This window comes from Leuresthes tenuis, unplaced genomic scaffold (assembly GCF_036924035.1).
Source record: "Leuresthes tenuis unplaced genomic scaffold, fLeuTen1.0.hap1 SCAF_4, whole genome shotgun sequence".
NCBI classification, from domain to species: domain Eukaryota; kingdom Metazoa; phylum Chordata; class Actinopteri; order Atheriniformes; family Atherinopsidae; genus Leuresthes; species Leuresthes tenuis.
Window position 1 is genome coordinate 28,504,624 of NW_027325358.1, and position 16,116 is coordinate 28,520,739.

A 16,116-nucleotide genomic window follows, 5' to 3' on the forward strand; every position below is an offset into this window, starting at 1 on the left:
GAAGGACAAAGCAGTTCCTTCTGTGGGTACAGTAGCTCCCGGAATATGGTGACTGCAGGCCCTGAGCCTGGTGGACATAAGGCCCTCTTGCCCTGTGTTGGGTCCCAGGTTGCGGGGATGCCTATTGCAGTCAGTCTCTGGCTGCCCTCTCCGGGGTGGGAGGGACCAGGCGGATGAATTAATTATTCTGCTGGTTTATATATTGTAAACATAAACAATAAACATTTATAAAATTTCCCTTGGCAAAGCAAATCTGTTTGGCATAAAAGGTATTCAGACTACAATTCTGCTGCCATAATGCTGAACAGGACAAGGGGAAAAAAACTAAAAACTAAAAGAAAATAACTGACTCTGTGCGTTACTAAATATCCACACCAATAAAAAAGAACAACACTAAACCTTTTCAGGAATCCGAGAATAAGCTTCTTTTCACGAGTTCTACACAATTTCGGATTTTGATATAAAATGAATTCCTTCACTCAAACCAAGTTAAAACTGCTTTGTCCTTCATATTTATCCATGTCTGAATAGGTTTCAACAAAAAAGAAAGTATTACTTTGCAGTATACCAAAGAACAACACTAAACCTTTAGGAATCCGAGAATAAGCTTCTTGTCACCAGTTCTACACAATTTCGGATTTTGATATAAAATGAATTCCTTCACTCAAACCAAGTTAAAACTGCTTTGTCCTTCATATTTACCCATGTCTAAATAGCTTTAAACAAAAAAGAACGTAGTACTTTGCAGGATAGGAAAGAACAACACTAATTTTTTTTCAGGAATCCGAGAATAAGCTTCTCTTCACGAGTTCTACACAATTCCGGATTTTAATATAAAATGAATTCCTTCACTCAAACCAAGTTAAAACTGCTTGGTCCTTAATATTTATCCATGTCTGAATGGGTTTCAACAAAATAGAAAGTATTACTTTGCAGTATACCAATGAACAACACTAAACCTTTAGTAATCCCAGAATAAGTTTCTTTTCACCAGATCTACACAATTTCGGATTTTGATATAAAATGAATTCCTTCACTCAAACCAAGTTAAAACTGCTTTTTCCTTCATATTTATCCATGTCTGAATGGGTTTCAACAAAATAGAAAGTATTACTTTGCAGTATACCAAAGAACAACACTAAACCTTTAGTAATCCGAGAATAAGCTTCTTTTCACCAGATCTACACAATTTCGGATTTTTGATATAAAATGAATTCCTTCACTCAAACCAAGTTAAAACTGCTTTGTCCTTCATATTTATCCATGTCTGAATCGGTTTCAACAAAATAGAAAGTATTACTTTGCAGTATACCAAAGAACAACACTAAACCTTTAGGAATCCGAGAATTAACTTATTTCCACGAGTTCTACACAATTTCGGATTTTGATATAAAATGAATTCCTTCACTCAAACCAAGTGAAAACTGCTTTGTCATATTTTTCAGCAAGTATGGTCGGACATTAAAACCTACTCACAGAGCCGAACACCTCCGCTCCCGCATTTGATGGTGTATAGTCGGGCATTCTCACCATTTCTCATCAGGTTTTTGCAAATTATGATCTGACATTCACACCTGCTTTTGATGTTGTATGGTTGGGCATTTGCACCTTTTTTTTTTACCCATTTTTGAGGAATTATGGGTGGACATTCACACCTTCTTGCAGCTGAACACCTCCACTCCCACTTATGATCATGTGCGGTTTGATATTCGAAAATTTTCTTTCATGTTTTCTAGCAATTATTGATGGACATTCAGACCTTCTTGCAGCTGAACCCCTCTGCTCCCGCTTTTGATGGTGTATAGTCAGGCTTTCGAGCCTTTTCTTCCCCGGTTTTTACAAATTATGGTTGGACATTCAGACCTTCTTTTAGTCGAAAACCTCCGCTCCCTCTTTTGATCATACATTGTCGGGCATTCGCACCTTTTCTTACCCGCTATTTACAAAACATGGTCGGACTTTCACACCTTCTTGTAGCCGAACACATTCGCTCCCGCTATTGATTGTGCACAGTCGGGTATTTTAACGTTTTCTTACCCACTTTCTACCAACTACGGTCGGACATTCACACCTTCTTATGGCGGAACACCTCCGCTCCCTCTTTTGATGGTGTATGTTCGGGCATTCGAACCTTTTCTTACCCGCTTTTTACAAACTATGCTCGGACATTCAAACCTTCTTGTAGCCGAACACATCCAGTCCTGCTTTTGATGATGTATGGTTGGGCATTCGCACCTTTTTTTTTACCCATTTTTGAGGAATTATGGGTGGACATTCACACCTTCTTGCAGCTGAACACCTCCTCTCCCACTTATGATCATGTGCGGTTGGATATTCGAACATTTTTTTTCATGTTTTCTAGCAATTATTGATGGACATTCAGACCTTCTTGCAGCTGAACACCTCCGCTCCCGCTTTTGATCATACATTGTCCGGCAATCGCACCTTTTCTTACCCGCTTTTTACAAACCATGGTCGGACTTTCACACCTTTTAGTAGCCAAACAACTCCGCTCCCACTATTGATTGTGTACAGTCGGGTATTTTAACATTTTCTTACCCACTTTTTACCAATTATGGTTGGACATTCACACCTTCTTACAGCTGAACACCTCCGCTCCCTGTTTTGATAATTTATGGTCTGGCAATACTACCTTTTCTTACCGGTTTTTGAGTAATTATGGCTGGACATTCACAGCTTCTTGCAGCCGAACACCTCTTCTCCCGCTTTTGATGATGAATGGTCCGGCATTCTTACCTTTTCTAACACATTTTTCAGCAATTATTGTCGGTCATTCACACCTTTCTCATCAGCTTTTTGCAAATTATGATCTGACATTCACACCTACTTGCAGCCGAAACACCTCGGCTTCCGCTTTTGATGGTGTATATTTTGGCATTCGAACCTTTTCTTACCCGCTTTTTACAAACCATGGTCGAACTTTCACACCTTTTTTTAGCCGAACAACTCCGCTCCCGCTATTGATTGTGTAGAGTCGGGTATTTCAACCTTTTCTTACCCGCTTTTTACCAACTATGGTCGGACATTCACACCTTCTTACAGCGGAACACCTCCGCTCCCTCTTTTGATGGTGTATGTTCTGGCATTCAAACCTTTTCTTACCCACTTTTTACAAACTATGCTCGGACATTCACACCTTCTTGCAGCGAAACACCTCCGCTCCCTCTTTTGATTGTGTATGTGCAGGCATTCGAACCTTTTCTTACCCGCCTTTTACAAACTATGGTCGGATATTCAAACCTTCTTGTGGCCGAACACATCCACTTCTGCTTTTGATGATGTATAGTTGGGCATTCACACCTTTTCTTACCCATTTTTCAGTAATTATTGGTGGACATTCAGACCTTCTTGCAGCTGAACACCTCCGCTCCCGCTATTGATTGTGTACAGTCGGGTTTTTTAACCTTTTCTTACCCGCTTTTTACCAACTATGGTCGGACATTCACAGCATCTTACAGCTGAACACCTCCGCTCCCTCTTTTGATGGTGTATGTTGGGGCATTCAAACTTTTTCTTACCCACTTTTTACAAACTATGGTCGGACATTCAAACCTTCTTGTAGCAGAACACATCCACTTCTTCTTTTGATGGTGTATGGTTGGGCATTCGCACCTTTTCTTACCCATTTTTCAGGAATTATGGGTGGACATTCACACCTTCTTGCAGCCGAACACCTCCGCTTCCGCTTTTGATGGTATATATTCGGGCATTCGAACCTTTTCTTACCCGCTTTTTACCAACTATGGTCGGACATTCACACTTTCTTTCAGTGTAACACCTCCGCTCCCTCTTTTGATGGTGTATGTTCGGGCATTCGAACCTTTTCTTATCCACTTTTTACAAACTATGTTCGGACATTCAAACCTTCTTGTAGCCGAAAACCTCCACTCCCTCTTTTGATCATACTTTGTGGGGCATTCGCACCTTTTCTTACCCGCTTTTTACCAACTATGGTCGGACATTCACACTTTCTTTCAGTGTAACACCTCCGCTCCCTCTTTTGATGGTGTATGTTCGGGCATTCGCACCTTTTCTTATCCACTTTTTACAAACTATGCTCGGACATTCAAACTTTCTTGTAGCCAAACACATCCACTCCTGCTTTTGTTGATGTATGGTTGGGCATTCGAACCTACTTGTTGCCCACTTTTCATTAATTATGGGTGGACATTCACACCTTGTCGCAGCCAAACACCTCCTTTCCCTGTTTTGATCATGTATGGTTGGACATTCGCACCTTTTCTCACCCGCTTTTTGCAAACTATGGTCGGCCATTCACAGCTTCCTCTCCACCATACTTGTATGGTGGGATATTCACACCCACTTGCATCCGAAGATCTCCGCCCCCAATTTTGTTGATATTTAGTCGGTCATTCACACCTTACCCGTTTTCTTGCCGCCAAACACCTCTGATCTCGCTTTTGATGATGTAAGATTGGGCATTCAGACCTTGCTTTTCCTGCTTTTCACCAACTATAGATGGACATTCACACCTTCTTGCAGCCGAACACTTCTGCTCCACCTTTTAGGTTTCTTTCACACCTTTTTTTTCACCGCATTTTATAGATTATGGTTGGAAATTCTCAACCACTCATCCGAAGACCTCTCCTCCCGCTTTTGTTAATATATTTGAACTTTAGTCAGACATTCACACCTACTTGCAGCCGAACACCTCCTCTCCCACTTATGATCATGTGCGGTTGGATATTCGAACATTTTTTTTCATGTTTTCTAGCAATTATTGATGGACATTCAGACCTTCTTGCAGCTGAACACCTCCGCTCCCGCTTTTGATGATGTATAGTCGGGCCTCCGAGCCTTTTCTTCTCCGGTTTTTACAAATTATGGTTGGACATTTAGACCTTCTTGCAGCCGAAAACCTCCGTTCCCTCTTATGATCATACATTGTCCGGCATTCGCACCTTTTCTTACCCGCTTTTTACAAACCATGGTCGGACTTTCACACCTTTTAGTAGCCAAACAACTCCGCTCCCGCTATTGATTGTGTACAGTCGGGTATTTTAACATTTTCTTACCCACTTTTTACCAATTATGGTTGGACATTCACACCTTCTTACAGCTGAACACCTCCGCTCCCTGTTTTGATAATTTATGGTCTGGCAATACTACCTTTTCTTACCCGTTTTTGAGTAATTATGGCTGGACATTCACAGCTTCTTGCAGCCGAACACCTCTTCTCCCGCTTTTGATGATGAATGGTCCGGCATTCTTACCTTTTCTAACACATTTTTCAGCAATTATTGTCGGTCATTCACACCTTTCTCATCAGCTTTTTGCAAATTATGATCTGACATTCACACCTACTTGCAGCCGAAACACCTCGGCTTCCGCTTTTGATGGTGTATATTTTGGCATTCGAACCTTTTCTTACCCGCTTTTTACAAACCATGGTCGGACTTTCACACATTTTTTTAGCCGAACAACTCCGCTCCCGCTATTGATTGTGTAGAGTCGGGTATTTCAACCTTTTCTTACCCGCTTTTTACCAACTATGGTCGGACATTCACACCTTCTTACAGCGGAACACCTCCGCTCCCTCTTTTGATGGTGTATGTTCTGGCATTCAAACCTTTTCTTACCCACTTTTTACAAACTATGCTCGGACATTCACACCTTCTTGCAGCGAAACACCTCCGCTCCCTCTTTTGATTGTGTATGTGCAGGCATTCGAACCTTTTCTTACCCGCCTTTTACAAACTATGGTCGGATATTCAAACCTTCTTGTGGCCGAACACATCCACTTCTGCTTTTGATGATGTATAGTTGGGCATTCACACCTTTTCTTACCCATTTTTCAGTAATTATTGGTGGACATTCAGACCTTCTTGCAGCTGAACACCTCCGCTCCCGCTATTGATTGTGTACAGTCGGGTTTTTTAACCTTTTCTTACCCGCTTTTTACCAACTATGGTCGGACATTCGCAGCATCTTACAGCGGAACACCTCCGCTCCCTCTTTTGATGGTGTATGTTGGGGCATTCAAACTTTTTCTTACCCACTTTTTACAAACTATGGTCGGACATTCAAACCTTCTTGTAGCAGAACACATCCACTTCTTCTTTTGATGATGTATGGTTGGGCATTCGCACCTTTTCTTACCCATTTTTCAGGAATTATGGGTGGACATTCACACCTTCTTGCAGCCGAACACCTCCGCTTCCGCTTTTGATGGTATATATTCGGGCATTCGAACCTTTTCTTACCCGCTTTTTACCAACTATGGTCGGACATTCACACTTTCTTTCAGTGTAACACCTCCGCTCCCTCTTTTGATGGTGTATGTTCGGGCATTCGCACCTTTTCTTATCCACTTTTTACAAACTATGGTCGGACATTCAAACCTTCTTGTAGCCGAAAACCTCCACTCCCTCTTTTGATCATACTTTGTCGGGCATTCGCACCTTTTCTTACCCGCTTTTTCCAAACTATGCTCGGACATTCAAACTTTCTTGTAGCCAAACACATCCACTCCTGCTTTTGTTGATGTATGGTTGGGCATTCGAACCTACTTGTTGCCCGCTTTTCATTAATTATGGGTGGACATTCACACCTTGTCGCAGCCAAACACCTCCGCTCCCTGTTTTGATCATGTATGGTTGGACATTCGCACCTTTTCTCACCCGCTTTTTGCAAACTATGGTCGGCCATTCACAGCTTCCTCTCCACCATACTTGTATGGTGGGATATTCACACCCACTTGCATCCGAAGATCTCCGCCCCCAATTTTGTTGATATTTAGTCGGTCATTCACACCTTACCCGTTTTCTTGCCGCCAAACACCTCTGATCTCGCTTTTGATGATGTAAGATTGGGCATTCAGACCTTGCTTTTCCTGCTTTTCACCAACTATAGATGGACATTCACACCTTCTTGCAGCCGAACACTTCTGCTCCACCTTTTAGGTTTCTATCACACCTTTTTTTTCACCGCATTTTATAGATTATGGTTGGAAATTCTCAACCACTCATCCGAAGACCTCTCCTCCCGCTTTTGTTAATATATTTGAACTTTAGTCAGACATTCACACCTACTTGCAGCCGAACACCTCCTCTCCCACTTATGATCATGTGCGGTTGGATATTCGAACATTTTTTTTCATGTTTTCTAGCAATTATTGATGGACATTCAGACCTTCTTGCAGCTGAACACCTCCGCTCCCGCTTTTGATGGTGTATAGTCGGGCCTCTGAGCCTTTTCTTCTCCGGTTTTTACAAATTATGGTTGGACATTTAGACCTTCTTGCAGCCGAAAACCTCCGTTCCCTCTTATGATCATACAATGTCCGGCATTCGCACCTTTTCTTACCCGCTTTTTACAAACCATGGTCGGACTTTCACACCTTTTAGTAGCCAAACAACTCTGCTCCCGCTATTGATTGTGTACAGTCGGGTATTTTAACATTTTCTTACCCACTTTTTACCAATTATGGTTGGACATTCACACCTTACAGCTGAACACCTCCGCTCCCTGTTTTGATAATTTATGGTCTGGCAATACTACCTTTTCTTACCCGTTTTTGAGTAATTATGGCTGGACATTCAGAGCTTCTTGCAGCCGAACACCTCTTCTCCCGCTTTTGATGATGAATGGTCCGGCATTCTTACCTTTTCTAACACATTTTTCAGCAATTATTGTCGGTCATTCACACCTTTCTCATCAGCTTTTTGCAAATTATGATCTGACATTCACACCTACTTGCAGCCGAAACACCTCGGCTTCCGCTTTTGATGGTGTATATTTTGGCATTCGAACCTTTTCTTACCCGCTTTTTACAAACCATGGTCGGACTTTCACACCTTTTTTTAGCCGAACAACTCCGCTCCCGCTATTGATTGTGTAGAGTCGGGTATTTCAACCTTTTCTTACCCGCTTTTTACCAACTATGGTCGGACATTCACACCTTCTTACAGCGGAACACCTCCGCTCCCTCTTTTGATGGTGTATGTTCTGGCATTCGAACCTTTTCTTACCCGCTTTTTACAAACTATGCTCGGACATTCAAACCTTCTTGTAGCCAAACACATCCACTCCTGCTTTTGTTGATGTATGGTTGGGCATTCGAACCTACTTGTTGCCCGCTTTTCATTAATTATGGGTGGACATTCACACCTTGTTGCAGCCAAACACCTCCGCTCCCTGTTTTGATCATGTATGGTTGGACATTCGCACCTTTTCTCACCCGCTTTTTGCAAACTATGGTCGGCCATTTACAGCTTCCTCTCCACCATACTTGTATGGTGGGATATTCACACCCACTTGCATCCGAAGACCTCCGCCCCCACTTTTGTTGATATTTAGTCGGTCATTCGCACCTTACCCACTTTTGGCAAACTATGGCCTTCTTGCAGCCAAAAACCTCTGATCTCGCTTTTGATGATGTAAGGTTGGGCATTCAGACCTTGCTTCACCTGCTTTTCACCAAATATAGTCGGACATTCACACCTTCTTGCAGCCGAACACTTCCGCTCCACCTTTTAGTTTTCTCTGGGGCATTCACACCTTTTTTTTCACCGCATTTTATAAAAACACCACAGGAACACCGTATTGAGGCTTTGTTCTGACCGCTCATTCGGTGTCGCGTTTCTTTCAAGCAATTCTCCTGGTTAGCCCGCACTCGGCTCGCTCCCAGAGCCGTGTTAAAGTCTACTTCGCATTCCGCACCTCCGCCCACCCGCTGCACTGAGCACTCTTCAGCCCTTTTAAATGGTATAACTTTACCCTACCGCACGCTCCAGCGAGCACCATTCAAGCAACAACTTTGCACTCCAGCTTCGAACATCGGCACAGTCGCAACAAGTAAGGCGACTCTACTCAGAGAAGTCACTCTGCACAGTAACAAGATTTCTTTTGCACAGACAGAAAGGGCTTCATCCGCAAAGGTAAAGCCTGCCAAAAATAGAAACAACTCATTAGTGCTGCTCAACGTTGTACTTTGCAGTAAAAGAAAGAGCAAATCTAAAGATTCAGGAATCCGAGAATAAGCTTACTTCCATGAGTTCTTCACGATTTCGGATTTTGCTATAAAATGAATTCCTTCACTCAAACTAAATTAAAACTGCTAAACCGCTAATCTGTTACATGCAAGGCAGATGTCAAATTCACCGAAATAGGATCTTAGGGTATTTGGCCAATCGAGCTGTAGCAGCATCGGTAAAAGAGTATAAGTTGAAGAGTTTGTGAATAAAGGTGTGCGCACACATAGTGAGTTGTAGGAAAATAGGCAGGGAGCAATGCCGGCTGGGGTATAGGTTCTTGTATGTTGTCTGACTGTTTGATTTGAATGTGTTGTGTAAGTGTCCTGTTGAATGTTACATGTTTGGGCTTTGACACGCTTCACTGTGGTTGTTAACTGTGTGGTGTGTCCTGAAATGTTATATGTTTGGGCTGTGTGACATGCTTAATGCTTTTCAGTAGCAACCCACTATATAGCAACTGACAACATAAGAAGTCCGGACATACTTTGATAGTAGTTGTAGAAGTATCCTTATTGATAATAGATAAACTAATTCATAGTGATAGAACAGTAGATTCTGCATCTATTCTGCATTCGTTCGATATGAACAAATTTTTTATATGACTCGGGAGTAAGGAGTTGTCTCAGTGAGTGATTCGTTCATTTTCATGCAGTACCCTTCCTCACCACATGGCAGGCGGCAGCTTCATAAGCTCAGTCAGCAGGACAGGAAACAGTATTGATTCGTTCATGACTCAACTCCTTGGGTCTTCGTTCATTTGTCACGTTTTAAATTCTACGTTTCATTTGACAGGCTGAAGAGCAGTAGGCACAACAGTTCGTTCACAAACCGGATCATTAATCTCATAGACTATTCTACCATCAACAACTTGGAAACCACAATCGACTCTCTAGATGCAGAAAAAGCATTTAATGGAGTGAACTGGAAATTTTTATTCGCAGCATAAAACAAATTCGGGTTTGGGTCACACTTCATCAACTGGATAAGGATATTATATAGCTCCCCAAATGCAAGTGTCAGGACAAATGATCAAACTTCTCCAAGCTTCAGTCTGCAGAGAAGTACAAGACAGGGTTGCTCACTTTCTCCCTCACTTTTTGCTATTTTCATCAAACCTTTAGCAGCTGCTATCAGACAAGATAGAAATATTAAAGGCATCAAACCCCAAAATATTGAGCATAAAATAGGTCTTTATGCTGATGATGTATTATTTATCCTTCAGAACTCAGAGACGTCTCTCACTCACACGATCACACTCATAAATAAATTCTCGGCACTTTCTGACTAAGACCACAGTTCTGCCCATTAACTGTAGGGTCCAGAATATACCTGCGATCACTTTACAGTCAGGAAATATTAGATATTTAGGCATAAACATTTCCTCCAGGCTCTCAGAGCTAACAAAGCTAAATTATGTGCAATTATTAAAGAGAGTAGAGGACGATCTCTCTCGTTGGAAGTCCTTACCTATATCACTTATGGGGAGAGTTACAACCATTAAAATGATGATACTACCAAAAGTTAACTATTTGTTCTCAATGATCCCCATAAAACCATCTGCTACTTGGTTTAAGTCACTAGATTCATGCATCTCCAAATTTCTGTGGAAAAACAAACCACCAAGTATTAGTTTAAAAACCCTACAGAAGACCAAGGACAGTGGTGGATTAGATTTACCTCATTTTCAGCACTATTCCTTAGCCAATAGGTTACAATATATAACAAAATGGTTTCAACCTTGTTGTTGTCACAGTTCCCAGAGACGTTGTAATCGTTGAGGATTCTATATTCACCCCCTCATTAGAGGCACGTGTTGCAGATTGATGACACTGAATCTTCTTCTCTGTTCATTGCTGGCATCATTCCCAGCATCGTAAGTGTTCGTGGCATTGTTAGCCTCTTCTTCTGGATCTTGATATCGAGCATCCTTTTGTATTTCTGGTTTGTAAGTCCTCTCTCTTCGTTCACCGGAGTCTTCGTCTCTTTGTCCTTGAGTTTGGTGATTTTTTCTTCTTTTGATGCCTTGACACAGTGTGACAGGTGATACCACGTGGGAGATCCTTTAACTTGGACTGCTGTCCCTGTGCTGCGAAATGGCTGTGCTGCTCAAATGGTCTCTCCTTCATCATATACACAGTTATTTATACATCACCTTCCACCATGAAGCGTTGTCCCTTTTTGTTTCTCTCTTTGTTCTTAAAATGCTGTTATGCATGTCTAAACCAATCCATTAAACTAGATCATTTTGGCAGTAAAGCGATCTACAATGTGCTTGGTCGCAAAGCTGCTCATCTGTGGTAAACAGCTCTTCAGAAAGGCATTCTTCAATTGATTTCACTAATTTTATGTAATAATTTTGTGATTTCCTACAAAACTACACTTCTTCTCCCATCTGTCTGAGTATTTAATATTGTCTGGGTCCCGTTAAAACATGTATTTTTCCCATATAATTCCTTGTTTGCTTTAAAACAACTATTCCCCATTTTCTATCCCTTCAGTAGCCAACCAGTTTGTATGGAGTACACTGGAGCAACTTGACTGATCAGTAAAACACTGCTTTTGTTGTCACCGCAAGGCTTCCCCCGTCGGTTGTTTCACTGAGACACTACTGAGTAACTACAACTCAACACAGTTTATACACATAACATTCATATACATACTAACAAACAAACAAACAATAATTTATCGCAATTTTCTCATCTCTGTTTGAACGTACACCCAGGTAAATATTCCTGTAGTCTTCTCATACCGACTATGGACCCATTCATTGTTTAACTTCACTGTTTTGCAAATCCTAATTGAATATTACACATTGACATTGAACTTTACTGGATAAGCAGGTCTTCATTGCATTCAGCAGCCTATATGTGAGCATTTATGTGTAAGCTGTTCTTCTTTGCATTTATCAGCAGCAAGCAATTCTTCACTGCACATGCATATGTAAATAGTAAAACAATTCCAATGTGTTAGCGAAACCTTCTATATCACAGTGGTTTCTAAGGTCTATTTTAAGTTCTTTGCCATCAGTGAGATGACATTGTTTACAAAGTGTGTCAAATTATCACTGAAGATCTTTTCAGGAATTTCAAATCTAGAAATGAGTTATTTTACGCGTGATTTTGCTACTGAGAGTGCATCTGCTTGTGCACATGGAAATATTTCAGACCATTTGGTAAAAACCTCTGTTGTCACTGAGCAGAATCGTTTCCCTTAACATTAATTTAGTTCAATGAAATCTACAAAATAATGAAATAATGAAATCCAAACAAATATGTTGAAAAAGATACACTGGCTTAGGGAATTATCTTCGTTTTGGTCTTAGATTGCCCTGTGGAATGTATTTTGCACATATTTGACCTGCTAGACAAAACTTTATTCATTTATTTATTCTAAAAATTTTTTTTTAATAATTAGTAAAACCATATGCTGTAAAAACCTGGTTCATTATTGCTTCCATCCCTCCTGTTGAGACATGACATGGTCCGTGGCTCAATACTGCAGCATATTTAAACAAATTCTTTGGCGGTATGGTTTTCCTTCCGGTCATTCATACGAGTCTATTGTAGATGGCAATTGAATAACATCTAATAATGCTAAAATATTTGTAGTTTATACATTTAGCTGTGGATGTCAACATACCTGTTTTTCCAATGCTGTGTTAAAACATGTACAGTTGAGAAGGCATACTGACTGTCAGTGTAAACGTTAACAACTTTTTTGTTATTTAATTTACAAGCTTCAGTTAAAGCTACCAATTCGACTGCTTGAACAGAGTAATTTTTTGGTAGTGGTTGTTTTAAGAAAACTTCAGTTTCTGTTACTACTGCAAATCCTGTAGCATTTGTGCCATAAGGGTTTTTTTCCTTGATCTGTTGAATAAATATAGTTATTTCTGCATTTTCATAACGTATATCAGTTAAGTCTGGCCTGGGTAAAACACTGATGGTTATTTCTGACATGCAATCATGAGGCTTTCCATCTGTGGGGTAGGTAGCAGTGTGGATGGATTAAGTGTAGCACATCTCTCGACAACAAGGTGTGGCTGTGAAAGAAGAACTGTTATGTAGGAGAGATGTCTGGTAAAGATATTTTGTTAAGTAACCATATCACAGCCACTGCATGAGGTACCTTAAGTGTTAATGGGTGAAATAACACCATTATTGTTGATGCCTGCACTGCCAATGGCTTCTGGCCATTGATTCAAAAGTACGATCTCGTCCCTTTTTCCCCCTTTCAGTGGACACTGGCCCCTAATTACCGCAATTCAGCAGGGGGTCTTTCATTAGGAGTACTGGACTCCCCCGTGCACGGTTTCAGCTCCGACCCTGGACAGCGGAAAAAACGTTGAGATCTGGTTTGAGGACCCAATTGTTGAGAAAAGTCTCTCAATGAGACTCAGAGTTGCTGGAGACAGTTAATGCAAAGGTTTAATCTTGCAGCAAGTTCAAGAATGTGTGTGTATGGGTGTATGTGTGCGAACGTGTGTGAGTTTGTGTGTGTGAGAGTTTAAAGAACCTGTTATCCACAGGCAGGCCTTAACTAGTATGGCACGGGTCCAGCCTGTCTCATCTTTTTTGGAAGGTCCAGCGCTCGGCCGTAACCCTTCTGTCTGTTTGGACTCTCACATACATTCGGTTAATCAAAAAAAACGAGAACAAAACTTTTTAGCCCCTTAAATTCATAAAACAGACATGGTGCAGTTATTTCCATTCTAGAAAATAAGAGTAATCACCACCATTCCTATAAATTCTGGATATTCTAACAATCTGAATCTTTTTTAAATGTTCGATGAAGCCCTTTGCTGTTCTGTTTAGAGACTCAGCTGATCATAAACCAAGTTTTGCTCTTGAACCAAGCTTCTAAACTCTTCACCTTTTTCATTTCTCAGTTAGTATTCACTTTAAAACTGATTAAAAGAAAAATTAAATGAATGCCTATCAACAAATGTGGGATCTAAACTCTAGTGCTTCCTCTAAAATAATTTCCTTTCTCAATTCAGAAATGTGTGTGTGTAAGTCACAACACCCGTGACACCAAAACGGCTTTCTTTTCTCTCTTTTCTCTACACTCTGCACTGTGAGCACACACAACAAATCAGAAAGGCTTTTTTCTCTCTTTTCTACATTATCGACTGTGGGGACACAAAACCGCTCTCTCTTTTTTTTTTTTTTTGATTGTGTGCCAGGGCGTTGTCTCACGTATTAGATTATGCTTAAGATACGAATGGGTTTATCAGTCACATCAGAATCCATACATACTGATCCTCCCGTAATAAAAGGGTCGGATCTTATCAAACACACTTTGTTTCTTGTGACAAGTCAGCGAAACAGCGTATACACGTCAAGGCACTGAATCAAGTTTGCCACAAGAACTCATAAGTTTGGCAGTATTGCTCTGCCGTCAGCAATCATACACCCATTTTATTTTCATCAGACATGTGCAGGCACCTGTTCATCTACTGTTCTATCACTATGAATTAGTTTATCTATTATCAATAAGGATACTTCTACAACTACTATCAAAGTATGTCCGGACTTCTTATGTTGTCAGTTGCTATATATGAATAAGTGGGTTGCTACTGAAAAGCATTAAGCATGTCACACAGCCCAAACATATAACATTTCAGGACACACCACACAGTTAAAAACCACAGTGAAGCGTGTCAAAGCCCAAACATGTAACATTCAACAGGACACTTACACAACACATTCAAATCAAACAGTCAGAAAACATACAAGAACCTATACCCCAGCCAGCATTGCTCCCTGCCTATTTTCCTACAACTCGCTATGTGTGCGCACACCTTTATTCACAAACTCTTCAACTTATACTCTTTTACCGAAGCTGCTACAGCTCGATTGGCCAAATACCCTTAGATCCTATTTCGGTGAATTTGACATCTGCCTTGCATGTAACAGATTAGCGGTTTAGCAGTTTTAATTTAGTTTGAGTGAAGGAATTCATTTTATAGCAAAATCCGAAATCGTGAGAACTCATGGAAGTAAGCTTATTCTCGGATTCCTGAATCTTTAGATTTGCTCTTTCTTTTACTGCAAAGTACAACGTTGAGCAGCACTAATGAGTTGTTTCTATTTTTGGCAGGCTTTACCTTTGCGGATGAAGCCCTTTCTGTCTGTGCAAAAGAAATCTTGTTACTGTGCAGAGTGACTTCTCTGAGTAGAGTCGCCTTACTTGTTGCGACTGTGCCGATGTTCGAAGCTGGAGTGCAAAGTTGTTGCTTGAATGGTGCTTGCTGGAGCGTGCGGTAGTGTAAAGTTATACCATTTAAAAGGGCTGAAGAGTGCTCAGTGCAGCGGGTGGGCGGAGGTGCAAAGTGACACTATTGCCATAAAAAGAACACCGCTACAAGTGCGCATTGTGCCAGGAAGGGCCCTCGGACGTGAACCAGTGGACAGTTATCGCTTCTCGGCCTTTTGGCTAAGATCAAGTGTAGTATCTGTTCTTATCACTTTAATGTCTGATGTGTCCTCTATGCGAGGACTACATATTAAATGGATTTGTATCAATAGGAGTTGAAAAAGGAGCTTGCTCCGTTCACTCCAAGCATCGACCCGGTACTGTAGTGCCGCTGGGAACGGTGCGCTCTCCTCTGCTCTTGTGAAAAAGCAAACAGCGGATGCAGGATGGAAGTTTCAGGGAGCCCAAGATGAAACTTTCTTTTAGTCTGCTGAGAAAAGAGAGTGAATGTGAAGTAGACTTTAACACGGCTCTGGGAGCGAGCCGAGTGCGGGCTAACCAGGACAATTGCTTGAAAGAAACGCGACACCGAATGAGCGGTCAGAACAAAGCCTCAATACGGTGTTCCTGTGGTGTTTTTATAAAATGCGGTGAAAAAAAAGGTGTGAATGCCCCATAGAAAACTAAAAGGTGGAGCGGAAGTGTTCGGCTGCAAGAAGGTGTGAATGTCTGACTATATTTGGTGAAAAGCAAGTGAAGCAAGGTCTGAATGCCCAACCTTACATAATCAAAAGCGAGATCAGAGGTTTTTGGCTGCAAGAAGGCCATAGTTTTCCAAAAGTGGGTAAGGTGCGAATGACCGACTAAATATCAACAAAAGTGGGGGCGGAGGTCTTCGGAT

General features: G+C 41.2%; 1 non-coding gene across 1 annotated transcript; it reads left to right on the top strand.

Annotated features, from left to right (window-relative positions):
- Nucleotides 1-15,435: 15,435 nt before the first annotated feature.
- On the top strand, nucleotides 15,436-15,626 carry LOC140306111 (U2 spliceosomal RNA). The gene has a single exon (XR_011915471.1). It is a non-coding gene; the product is annotated as a U2 spliceosomal RNA (small nuclear RNA).
- The last annotated feature ends 490 nt before the right edge of the window (nucleotides 15,627-16,116 follow it).